The 13,270-nt window shown below is 41.3% G+C and overlaps 1 protein-coding gene across 1 annotated transcript in view; it reads left to right on the plus strand.

The window, feature by feature from the left end:
• Window positions 1-8,288: 8,288 nt before the first annotated feature.
• The window catches only part of Fbxl4 (F box and leucine-rich-repeat gene 4), a 54,015-nt gene continuing 49,033 nt past the window's right edge, over window positions 8,289-13,270 (plus strand). Inside the window, exon 1 of the mRNA XM_071692634.1 lies at window positions 8,289-8,425. The gene's annotated coding sequence lies outside the window, so the exon portion shown is untranslated. The remainder of the gene's footprint in view (window positions 8,426-13,270) is intronic.

Raw genomic sequence — 13,270 nt, forward strand, 5'->3', positions numbered from 1 at the left:
TTTTGTATACCAGGGTATAGTAAAAAAAAAAATATAGGCTGTAGCATCTGGTAACAACATGTGGGATGCCATCACAAGCAATAATGGCCGTATATCTTGTCTCAAGGAAAAAGTAGGTGATCCAAGAATTTTGGTCTTATCCACTATACCCAAAGTGAACAGTAAATAAAATATCATACCACATATGCCTCAAGTATGGTAAATGAATTGAATTATTCTTCCTAAAACAAACTGTTAGATGATGTAGCTGTCACATTACTTACTTCCAGCCTCAGGAGACCATACTAACCTTGTGCAGGCTCTTGCAGAATTAAGGAAGCTGGCCATGTCCATCAGTCAGGATGAAAGGCCATAAAGTGTTGTGATGTGGGTGTGTCTGTGTACAGAAAATGCAGGGCATATGATTAGTGAGTGCTCAGCATCTTTTTCATGGGTGTTTGTCAAGGGTGTGGTTCCTGATGGGTGTATGTCTAGTAGGTTGGAGATTAAGACCGAGATGGGTGGCTTTCAGTGTATATATGTTATGTCATTGTTATATTTATTGGTGTAGGTGAGGTGTGTGAGGCAGAGGTAGGCATTTTATATCTACTTGAGAGTTGGTGATTAATTACAGAGTGGTTAGGGTGTGAGGGGTCTTGTGCTGTAGTACAGAACTGAGGTCCGAACATGTCAAGGTGCATCTGCATTGGGAAGATCTTTGTTTCATTGTAATGGTACTGAGTGTTTGTGGTTGCTAGATGACTAGTGAATGCTCTGGAAGTACTGTTTTGTGGCTTTGTTATATCTGCTTTTGAGAAGTTGAAAGACCAGGCAGGTGAGCCATTGCTTAAAGCAGACATTATGGGATTCTTTTTCTTGTTCTAATTTGGCATCCAGTTTATGTGTTGCTTTTGTGTTTATGTTCTAGGTGAACATCATGTGTGTTGTGTGTAAAGCCAAGATGGTTGTATGTTTTTCAGTAGGAGTGACTATGACTGTGAGCTGTATTTGTGTCTACATGGGGATAAATGAGAGAGAAGACTTCTATAGCAATGCAGACATTCTGCTCTGGGTAAGCCATTGTTTCATTTGTGATGTAGTGATGCATGTCTGATGTGGTGTTAGGGTGTTGTGGTGTGGTGGTGAGGTCATATAATATCATGATAATTATAATAAGAATACCAAAATCTCACTTTGCACTATATTTTCCAGACTTTTGGTTAAAATTTCAGTTTATTGACCTATTTCATAATTCTTTGCTTTTCCCCTCTCATGAGAACTTGGCTTGATATATACACTGCCAAGTTCCTTCAACTAAAAATGCTCTCAGAAATGTTTTCCATAGCTCAGTAACAACTGGACAAGTTTCAATCGCTCAAACAAAATCTTAACAGCCTCAGTGAAACATTCAAACAACTAGTCTAACATACTCATTCTTCAAAAAATGTAAATTTGTTGTGAATAAAACAAACTTAACAAAGCAAGAGAGACATCCATATCTTAGTACAAGCCATCCATCTGAGAGATATCCTTGTTCAATGTTTAGGCTCTTTTCCACCGAGCTCTCTGAAAACAGCGATAGCCTCTGGAAAGCACTGAAGTTTGAGCAGAGTTAGGAAAGAAATAAAATTTATTTTTTCAATTAATCTTTCTTGTATGTGACCAAAAATCAAAAAATTTTCATGACTTTTAAAGTACTATCAAGATGAGCATTTCTAGTAATAATCTGAGATGTATTCCTTTATCTAAACAGATTCCCCTGCATCTCACATTGAAGGAAGAATATCATATACAGAATCTTCCCAGAACACTTCAGTTACTTCTTATCACCAACTATTCAAGTAGCATTCTCAATGGTACTAGAAAAGAAATTTGCTTATTCTTTTGGATATCACAGAATGGGTCACTAAATGCCAATATAAATTCACTTCAATATTGAATGAGAAATACATATCACTAACAAAGATGGAAATGAAAAGAAAGCTTTCTTTCATACTTGTTAGCTGTATTCTGTTAGTGAGGTAGTGCTAGGAACAGATGAAGAAAGGTCTCAATCACTCACATCCATTCTCTAGCTGACATGTAATGCACTGAAACCACAGCCCCCTACCCACAACCAGGTCCCAATGACCTTTCTGTGGCTTTCCCCCGCCTGCTTCACATGCCTTTGTTCAGTCCAGTGACAGCATATTGCCCATGTACACCATATTGTTCCAAGACAATCTATCCCTTTCACACTTTTAACCTGCTGCACATTCAGGCCCTAAGCCCTCAAAATCTTTTTCACTCCATCCTTCCATCTTCAATTTAGTGTTCCCCTTCTCCTCATCCCCTCCACTTCTGACACATATATCCTTTTTTTTTCAACCTCTTCTCATTCATTCTCATCACATGTTCAAACCATTTCAGCACACCTTCAGCTCTATTGACCAGATTCATCTTATTACGACACCTCTCTCTTTCCCTTTTATACTTAGTTTTTTGAGCAAACCACTTCACACCATATACTTTCCTCAGACATCTCATTTCCAACATATCCACCCTCTTCCACACATCCTCATCTATAGCCCATTCCTAACATCCAAACAAGATCGCTGGGACTACTCTACCTTCAGTCATATCCTTTTTCACTTTCCCAGATAATGACCTCTCTTTCCACACATCCCATAATGCTCAAAGAACTTCCACTCCCTCACCAACCCAATTACTCACTTTCTTTTCCAAGGTCCCATTTGCTGCCATATCAACTCTCAGGTATGTAAAACACTTCATTTCCTCCAAATTTTTCCATTTAAACTTGCATCCTAAATTACCTGTCCCTCTGCCCTGTTAAACCTAACAACCTTCCTTTTATTCACATATACTCTCTCCCTCCTCCTTTGACATACTCCCCAAACTCAGACAACAACTTGTGCAGTTTCTCAATTGAATCTGCCACTGGTGCTTTGTCATCAGCAAATAAAAATTGACTTACATCTTAGGCCCCATCACCCCCTATAGACTGTACACTCACCCTTCTCTCCAAGATCCTTGCATTTACCTCCCTCTACCCCCATCCATAATCAAATTAAACAGCCATGACACACCCCTGCTGCAGAACAACCTTCTCGTAGAATTACTCACTCTCCTCTCTGCCTTCTCATACACTTGCCCTGAGAACTTTTCACTGCTCCTAGTAGCTTTCCTTCCACACCATATATGTGTAAGACCTTCCAAAATATTTTTGCATCAACCCTATCATATGCTTCCTCCAGATCCATAAATATCACATACAAATCCTTCTGTTTCTTTAAGTATTTCACACACACATTCTTTAAAGCAAAAACCTAATCCTTTCATCTTCAACCACACCTGAAAGCACACTGACCTTTCCCAGTCTGATGCTCTGTACATGCCTTCACCCTCTCAATCACAACTCTCCCATACAACTTTCCAAGTACACTCAACAAATTTATACCTCTGTAGTTCAGACACTCACTTTGTATACCTTGCCTTTATACAGTGACATTATACATGCATTCCACCAATCCCCAGGCACCTCACCATGATCCATACATAAAGTGAAAATCTTAGACTAACCAATCAACAGTCACCCCCTTTCTTAAGAAATTCAACTGTAATAACATACACTCAAGCCACCTTACCTCATTTCAGCTTGTCCAAGGCTTTCACCACCCATTTTTTCTTCATCAAACCACTTTTGCAAGACTCTCTCTGACCTAAACATCCTACATTGGCCACCCAATCATCGAACACACTCAACAGTCCTCCAAAATACTCATTCCATCTCACCTCATCACTACCTGTTACCATTTCCCCATTTGTCCCCTTCACTGACATTTCCGTTTTTCAAAATAAATTTAATATTCATAGAAATATCCTGATTTTAGTAATGAGAAAATTTTCCAACAATCGACCCAAAATGGCCTGTGGCCTGGTGGTTAGCTGAAGTTCGAGCTGTGGTGTTAGTGATCCCAGTGAGGGATTACAAAGTTATTAAGCCTTTCCATTACTCTTAGGGGTCAAGGTTGACTACCCCATGAATATAGCTTTTATTAGGTTTAACTACAAATTGGGTTTGATGATAAAGATTCTTTTATATGATGTCTGGTATTGAAGAAAATCAATCAACTGACTAGATTACTATGGGCTTAATGCTGACAATAGAAAATTCTTGTTAACGACCTTAATCATGCTATAAAACCAGTGATCTTGTGGGTGGGTGGTGAGAGACCAGCGGGACAATGGGTGGGTGGTGGGGGACCAGTGAGTAAGTGGTGGTAGAGCAGTGGGACAGTAAGTGGTGGTGGTGGACTAGCGGGACAGGAAGTGGCTGTTGGTTGACTAACAAGACAGCGGATGGGTGGTGCTCGACCACTGAGATAATGGGTGTGTGTTAATGGACCAGCGACAGTAGGTGGGCGGTGATGGACCAGCAGGGCAGTAGGTGGGTTATCGTGGACCAGCGGGCCAGTAGGTGGATGTTAAAGGATCAGAGGGATAATGGGTGGCTGATGGTGGACCACCAAGGGAGTGGGTGGGTGGTAGCAGATCAACGAAACAGTGGTGGACCAGCGAGAGAGTGGGTGAAAGAGGGTACACCAAAGACACTGAGTGGGTGGATGGTTGACCAACGGTTCAATGGATGAGCGGTGGTAGACCAGTGGGTGAGTGGAAGTGAACCAAAAAGACAGTGGGGGTGGTGGACCAGCGTGACGATAGGTAGGTGGTGGTAGGCCAAGAGACCGGGTGGACAGAAGTGTACCAGAGTGAGGGTGGAGGTGGACCAGCAGGACAAGGGGTGAGTGATGGTAGACTAGCGGGATAGTGGAACTGGGTGGGAGTGAACCAAGTGGGATATTGGGTGGGTGGTGGACCGACAGTGGGTGATTGATGGTGGGCTGGGGTTATTGGTAAGTGGTGGTGGACCAGCTGAACACCGGGTGAGTGATGGTGGACCAGCGGGACAGTGGGTGGGTGGCGGTAGTGGTGGGCCAGTGATGAATATTCCACTAGTCCCAGTCAAGCCGCTAAGATCAAGAAGTCACGTGACACCCGACTGCAGTGGGAAGCCCAACAAGAACAAGGAACAGACCTGAGTCCACATGGTCGTCCAGCCATGGTCAGCACTTGGGATTGCCAGCTTACGTAGAAGTCTTCCCTACTCTACAACACTATACACACTGTACCTAACCTAACCTCGCACTTTGTTACCGAAAATTTCACGACTTATATTATTGGATGGTATTGCTGTGGAATTTATTAGAAAAGGGGGTGACTGTGTTGTTGACTGGTTGGTAAGGTTATTTAATGTATGTATGATTCATGGTGAGGTGCCTGAGGATTGGCGGAATGCGTGCATAGTGCCATTGTACAAAGGCAAAGGGGATAAGAGTGAGTGCTCAAATTACAGAGGTATAAGTTTGTTGAGTATTCCTGGTAAATTATATGGGAGGGTATTGATTGAGAGGGTGAAGGCATGTACAGAGCATCAGACTGGGGAAGAGCAGTGTGGTTTCAGAAGTGGTAGAGGATGTGTGGATCAGGTGTTTGCTTTGAAGAATGTATGTGAGAAATACTTAGAAAAACAAATGGATTTGTATGTAGCATTTATGGATCTGGAGAAGGCATATGATAAGAGTTGATAGAGATGCTCTGTGGAAGGTATTAAGAGTATATGGTGAGGGAGGTAAGTTGTTAGAAGCAGAGAAGCTTTTATCAAAGATGTAAGTCATGTGTACGAGAAGGAAGAGAGGACATTGAGTGGTTCCCAATGAAGGTCGGTTTGCGGCAGGGGTGTGTGGTGTCACTATGGTTGTTTAATTTGTTTATGGATGGGGTGGTGAAGGAGGTAAATGCAAGAGTTTTGGAGAGAGGGGGCAAGTATGGAGTCTGTTGGGGATGAGAGGGCCTGGGAAAGTAGTCAGTTGTTCGCCGATGACGCGGTACTGGTGGCTTATTCAAGTAAAAAACTGCAGAAGTTGGTGACTTGTAAAGTGTGTGAAAGGAGAAAGTTGAGAGTAAATGTGAATAAGAGCAAGGTTATTAGGTACAGTAGGGTTGAGGGACAACTCCAGACATGCGCCTTCCTAGTGGCCCACTTGCTCCCTCTCTCTATGTCAACTGGCCGCTTCTGTTGTGTTCGTATCCCTTAATGTTCTACCTCGTTTATCTTGTATCTCACCTGACAATGTGATTATTACACGAAAGTGCACTTGGGAACTTATCGTGTTATATTCTCCCGCGGTTTTATGCATATACGAACAAAGTGCATAGGAACGCGCACCTTCATGGAACATACAAACCTCCAACCGCCAGGATCGAACCCTGGACCCCTGTGTATATTTATGCTCGACTTTCTCCATTCCCGGCACCATCCCGCCCCACAGGAAGCAGCATCGCCACCTTATGGACTCATGGAAAGGTTTGTGGGGCCTGGATGTGGATAGGGAGCTATGGTTTCGGTGCATAACACATGACAGCTAGATAATAGATGTGAGCGAATGCGACCTCTTTTCGTGTGTTTCATGGCGCTACCTCGCTGACGCAGGGTTGGCACTCAAGAATTAAAAAGAAAAAAAGAACTTAGACTTATTTCCATATGATTTCTACGTACATCCTTAACACCTTTTCCTCTTAATAAAGGAACGATAATAGCTTTCTCCCAATCCTCAGGCACAACCTTCTGTTTCCATACTAAATTACATATAAGTTGCATCCACTCTATCACACTTTCTCCTCCATACTTCAGCATTTCAGCCATAATCCCATCCACTCCTGGTGCCTTTCCAACCTTCAGCCTCATCATTGCCCTTCTTACCTCCCTCTTTGCTCTAGGCCCCTGCAATTGTATCCTCTTCCTTCCCTCCTCCATACCCATGCATGTAACAACAGCTGCCTCCCCTTCTCCCACATTCACCAGTTCTTCAAAATACTCTTTCCAATTTCCTTTCACTTCTCATTTTGATTCAGCAACTTCTCTTCCTTATTTCTCATGTTAACTTTACTACTCATACATCCACCCCTTTCCTTGTTCACTTCCTTCCTGTATTTCTCATTTTCCCCAAAAGGTTTTTACTCATCTTTCTTCCAATACTGAGTGAAATTCAGTGGCGTTTGAAGAATGGCCATTAATAATGTTTCATCAGTGTAGTGGTGTTGTCATTCTGGGATAAAGTAAATGATGACAAAGACCAATTCAGTTGGAGAAAAGTCCTTTTTCAATATATCATTTTCCTTGGGTTTATCTATACTCCAACTCCCATTTTCGAAGACGCCAGTGGAGAGGAGATCTTCCCAAATGAATGTTGTGTATTCCAGACTCAGAAACAACTAATTTGTAAGGTCAGTTGAAGCTGACGTGGGATAAAGTTTAGGTCAAGGACACGCGTGTCTGCCATTCCTAGTGATGAAATGACGAAGAATATTGGAATATAGGATAAGGTTCGTCCAAACAATGAAGATGATGTGTCAGAGGATCATAAGGTTCACAGCAGATGTAGATGATATCAGAAATTACAGTTAGAGAGGAAAAGAATCAAACTGATATTTGTTTTGAATGTGCGTTTAGTAATGGTTGGTAACGTGTTTGTTAAAAAAAAATTCCCACAGAATATTTTTTGTTTAAAATGTAAGGGAATTATGTTCTATTTCATGAATTCGTTTTATACATAAACAAAAGAACATTTCCTAATTTGTTTATTATTTTTCAAAAGTGTTTTTGCATAAAAGAACTTTGAACAATTAATTAGTTGGAAAGTTTTGTTTTCCTTATACTTTACCACGTGATAAACAGGAATCAATTATGTTTCGGTATTGATAACCAATTCAGTGTTTTGTGCGAGTTTTCAGAGAACCATCGCAGGATCTGTGTGAGAAATGAGGTAAAAATTGCGGGTGTTTAATTTATGAGAAGTGGCACATTGTCAGTCAGTAATCGGCCACCATTGGTGGCACTTGTCCATCCTGGATGGCAAGGCAATAACATGTTCCAGGAATCCCTGGTAGCCATACCTCGGTCTGTTACACAGGATGTCTTTATAAAATGTACAAAACTAGTTCCCCTGTTAGGGGAACAGACCAATAATATGTTACATGAGACGCTGATAACTTCAATTCCAACAGGACACCAGTAATGGTCGAACAAGAGTTAGGGGTAGAGGAACAGTGGGGTTAGCGCGTTCCAGCATGGGCCAATAGAGAATCTTAGCAGTGTTGGACGCAGACAGTGAGGTGTACCAAGGTTGGGTGCACCGCGCTGCACGTGAACAATTTACGTACAAGGCCGACCTGACCTCGGGTGCGTGGGGTGTCGCTCAGCAAGGACTGCCGCACGCCCGGATCCCCGTGCAAAACCTAACATGACCTGACCGGCAAGGACGTGCAGCCAACCAGTTGATGCTGCCTTAAGTGAACTTCTACCACCAGAGATTAAAAAGAGCCGCTGGTTTGTATTATGCTGTGGGGCAGGAATTGCATTGTTTTGAAGTGTTTAGGTGCATTAACTAAATTTGCCTTACACTCGTGAAACGGTGTGTTTTTAGTTATCATTATTATGCATGCTACATTATTTCTGTTACAGTTTTTAGAATTAGGAATTAAAGGTAAGAATAGTTGTGGCCTTTCCTAAGCCTACAGGAATATGAGTGGTCACAGTATGCTTGGTCGTCCATTGGCCTAGTTGGGTCATTAATGTTCTTACTAAGGGGTTTTACTCATGGCGTATGGGCCCCCATGGTAAACTTACTTGGTCATCACCACTATCGAGTGGAGGAAGTGAAAAACTTGTTTTATAAAATATACCAGGTCATAGTTCTTGGAAAAGACATGAAAGTGTTGAGTTCCAAATCTTCGAGGTGTAGGGAAAGAAACACGTCAAAATGCCCCACCCTTGAGTTGCCAAGAACCACACAGTAATCTTCCAAGCAGGAAAAGTCAGGGTATTGATGCAAATTAAATAGGCAAGCAAGGATTGGAGCTACTTCAGAGGTGCACTCCCTTCAGATTCCTCGAGATATGTCATCTGGGTGATATGGCTAAGAAAGTTCTTAGAAAACCCTGCATGAGGTAAATCTAGATGGCACAGATTCAGTGGAAGGAACAGGTGCAAAGTCATCCAAATTTTAATAAGAATAGAGTCATGTACCAAAAAGAATGGCTTTACCAGCTGGAGAATCAGTTATAGATTGATCAGGTCAAAAGAAAGGAGGAAAGGTTTCATTATAAATTCTTGGTGAGATACTTCTAGTTTTGGTTCAGACAGATTTATCAGTTAAAGAAGTCAAGTCAGCTTTCTTTTTATGACAGAACAGCTTTGCAGGCAGAAATGAATGCAGAGAGGCATTCTGCATACACATTGCTGTGTTGTCAAAGGTAGAACAAAGCTTGAAACAGGACATAATTCAACCCTTAATGCTTCCAAACAAGGTTTCTATTGTTACATCAGAAGTACCCCTAGATGGAGACTGGTGGCAGATCCACTAACCAATGGCGGCAGATTCAAAACGTGCCAGACCACAGAGCTCCATATTAGAGAGGTACAATCTGTAACATGGTTATATTTGCTGCCATATCCACTCCCAGTTATCTAAAACACTTCACTTCCTCCATGTTTTCTTCATTGAAACTTACACCCCAGCTAACCTGATCCCTCAATCCTACTAAACCTAATAACCTTTCTTTCATTCATATTTATGTTTAAGTTTTTCCTTTCACACACACTTCCAAACTCGGTCACCAACTTTTGCAGTTTCTCACTCAAATCCTCACTAGTACTGTATCAAAAGTAAACAAAAACTGACTCAATTCCAAGGCCTTCTCTTCCCCTACAGGCTGCATACTTGCCCCTTTCTCTGAGACTTGCATTTACTTACCTCACCAACCTATACATAAACAAATTAAAGAAACATAGTGACATCATACACCTCTGCCACAGACCAACCTTCAATTGGAACCATTAACTCTCTCTTCCTACTCATACTCATGCCTTTCACCTTTCATAAAAATTTCTCTGCTTCTTGCAGCTTTCTTTCCACACTGTATATCTTTTAAGACCTCCCACAAAGAATCGCTATCAACCCTGTCAAATATTTTCTCCAGATTCATAAATGCTTTGTACAAATCCATCCATTTCTCTATAAGTATTTCTCACAAACATTCTTTCAAGCAAACACCTGACCCTCACACCCTCTAACATTTCTGAAACCAATTAGTTTTTCCACAATCTGATATTCTGTACATTCCTTCACCCTTTCAGTCACCATCCTCCCATATAGTTTACCATGTGCACTTAATAAACTTATACCTTTATCCCTCTTGTTTTTATATAGTGGTGCTATACATGCATTCTGCCAATCCCCAAGCACTTCACCATGATTTATACTTAAACTGAAAATCCTTTCCAACCAATCAACAACACAGCCACCCCTTCCCTTTGTAAATTCAACTTCATTACCATCCACTCCACCTGCCTTGCCACACTTCATCTTAAGTAAGGCTTTCACTACCTCTTCTCACCAAACCACTCTCCATGACTTTCTCACTTTGCAAACCACCCCAATCCAAACACCCTACTTCTGCAACTCTTATCATCAAATGCATTCAGCAGTCCTTCAAAATATTCACTCCACCTCCTTCTGATTTCATCACTACCTGTTACCACTTCCCCTTATGCCACCTTCACCAATGTTCTGCATTCTTCTTTTGTTTTTCACTATCGACCTCCTCTCAAAACATCATTATCCCTAAAGCTTACTGGTGCTTGTTTACCTCAACCCTCATTTGCCCATTTTTTCAACCCCTGCACCTTCCTCTTGACCTTCTGCCACTTACTCTTATACATCCCCCATTTATTTGCACTCCTTTCCTGGAAGTACTGCCTGAATGCCTCTTTTCTCTTCCACTAGCAACTTTACTTCATCTTACCACTCGCAACCCTTTCTAGTCTGCCCACCTTTCACATGCCACATGCATCTTGCATATGCCAGTACGGCATCCATAAATAACTTTCATTCCTCACCCACTCTCCTTATTTCATTTACTCTCACTTATTGCTATTCTACACTCAGTATCTACCAGTATTTCTTCACACGTCTCATTCTTTAAGCTCACTCTCACTACTCTCTTCTCACTGACATTGTTTCCTCTTTTCTATAAACCTCTACAGATCTTCACCTTTGCCTCCACATGAAAATTATTAGACACTCCACCAACTGCCCCTTTCAGCACATTTACTTCCAAAAAAGTCTCTCTTTTACATTAATTATGTAATCTAATAATGCCCACTGAACGTCTTTCCTGATTACACACACATATTTGTGTATGTTCCTCATTTTAAACCAGGTATTCCCAATCACCAGTCCTTTCCTCAGCACACAACTGCATAAGCTGTTCACCACTTCCATTCATGATATTGAATATCCCATGCCCCCAATTACATCATGAACTGCCACATTACCTTAGCATTCAAATTACCCATCCCTAGTACCCGGTCTCGTGCATCAAAACCTGTTAACACACGCAATCAGCTGCTTCCAAAAACTTGCCTCATGATTTTTCTTCTCATGGCTCTGCATAAGCACTAATAATCATCCATCTCATACCAGTCACTTGCATTTTTACCTATATCAGTCTTGAATTTACTTCCTCACACTCTTTCACACACTCCCTGGACTCCTGCTTTTGTAGTAGTGCTACTCGTTCCGTAGCTCTTATCCTCTCACTAACCCCTGCCTTTACCCCTAGGATATTTCCTAACTATCTCCCCCTTTATCCTTGAGCTTTGTTTCACTCACAGTCAGAAGGCCCTGGTTTCTTTCCTCAAACATACTACCTATCTCTCCTCATCTTGGTTACATCCACCTGCATTTAGATACCCCAGCCTTTGAGGAGGATGAGCACTCGCTGCTTGATTCCTTCTCCTGTTCTGGCTTTTAGTAATTGACGCACAAGAATTGGGGGGCAGACCACTTCTCCGTACCCCTTTATTTCCCTGGTACAACACATAGAGAAACTGCAGAAGTTGGTGACTGGGTTTGGAAAAGTGTGAAAGGAGACAGTTGAGACTAAATGTGAAGAAGAGCAAGGTTATTAGGTTCAGTAGGGTTGAGGGACAAGTTAATTGGAATGTTAGTTTGAATGGAGAAAAAGTGGAGGAATTGAAGTGTTTTAGATATCTGGGAGTGGACTTAGCAGTGAATGGAACCATGGAAGTGGAAGTGAGTTACAGGGTGGGGGAGGGGGCAAAGGTTCTGGGAGCGATGAAGAATGTGTGGAAGGAGAGAATGTTATCTTGGAGAGCAAAAATGGGTTTGTTTGAAGGAATAGTAGTTCCAACAATGTTATATGGTTGCGAGGTATGGGCTATAGTTAGGGTTGTACAGAGGAGGGCGGATGTGTTGGAAATGAAATGTTTGTGGACAATATTTGGTGTGAGGTGGTTTGATCGAGTAAGTAATGATAAGGTAAGAGAGGTGTGGAAATAAAAACAGTGTGGTTGAGAGAACAGAAGAGGGTGTGTTGAAATGGTTTGGACTTATGGAGAGAATGAGTGAGGAAAGATTGACAAAGAGGATATATGTGTCAGAGGTGAAGGGAACAAGAAGTGGGAGACCAAATTGGAGGTGGAAGGATGCTGTTTCTTGTGAGATGGGATAGCACCAGGAATGAGTGAAGGCAAGCATGAATATGTACATGTGTATATATGTATATGTCTGTGTATATGTATGTATATGTGCATGTATGGGCATTTATGTATATATATGCGTATGGGTGGATGGACCATTCTTCCTCTGTTTCCTAGTGCTACCTTGCTGATGCAGGAAACAGTGATTATTTATAATAGAAAAAAATATTTTTTATCATTTTTATACTTGATTGTGGTTTCTTGTGTTAATGAGGTAGCGCCAGGAAACAGACGAAGAAAAACCCATCCACTCACATACATATATAGTTTATACACATATATGCACATACACTTATATGTATACATCCATTTACATATACATTCATACATACACATGTACATATTCATTCTTGCTTGCTCTTCAGTGTTTGCATCCTCAAACTGTGTGTGTGTCTGGTTGCCTGTTTGTACTCTATGCGAACAGAGTTTTACACTTGTGAGGCCCTATCTCAAACATTCTTTATTGTACTTCTTAAATTTCTATATGCTGGCATTAACTATATCCTCAGTCATTTTCTTGTTTATTCACCACTCTTACAATATAAAAGTTCTTCCTTGCATCTTTTTTCACTAAATTTCTTTCTTAATTTCATGTTATATCCTTTGGTG

Source organism: Panulirus ornatus, chromosome 53 (assembly GCF_036320965.1).
Source record: "Panulirus ornatus isolate Po-2019 chromosome 53, ASM3632096v1, whole genome shotgun sequence".
In the NCBI taxonomy this organism is placed as follows: Eukaryota; Metazoa; Arthropoda; class Malacostraca; order Decapoda; family Palinuridae; genus Panulirus; species Panulirus ornatus.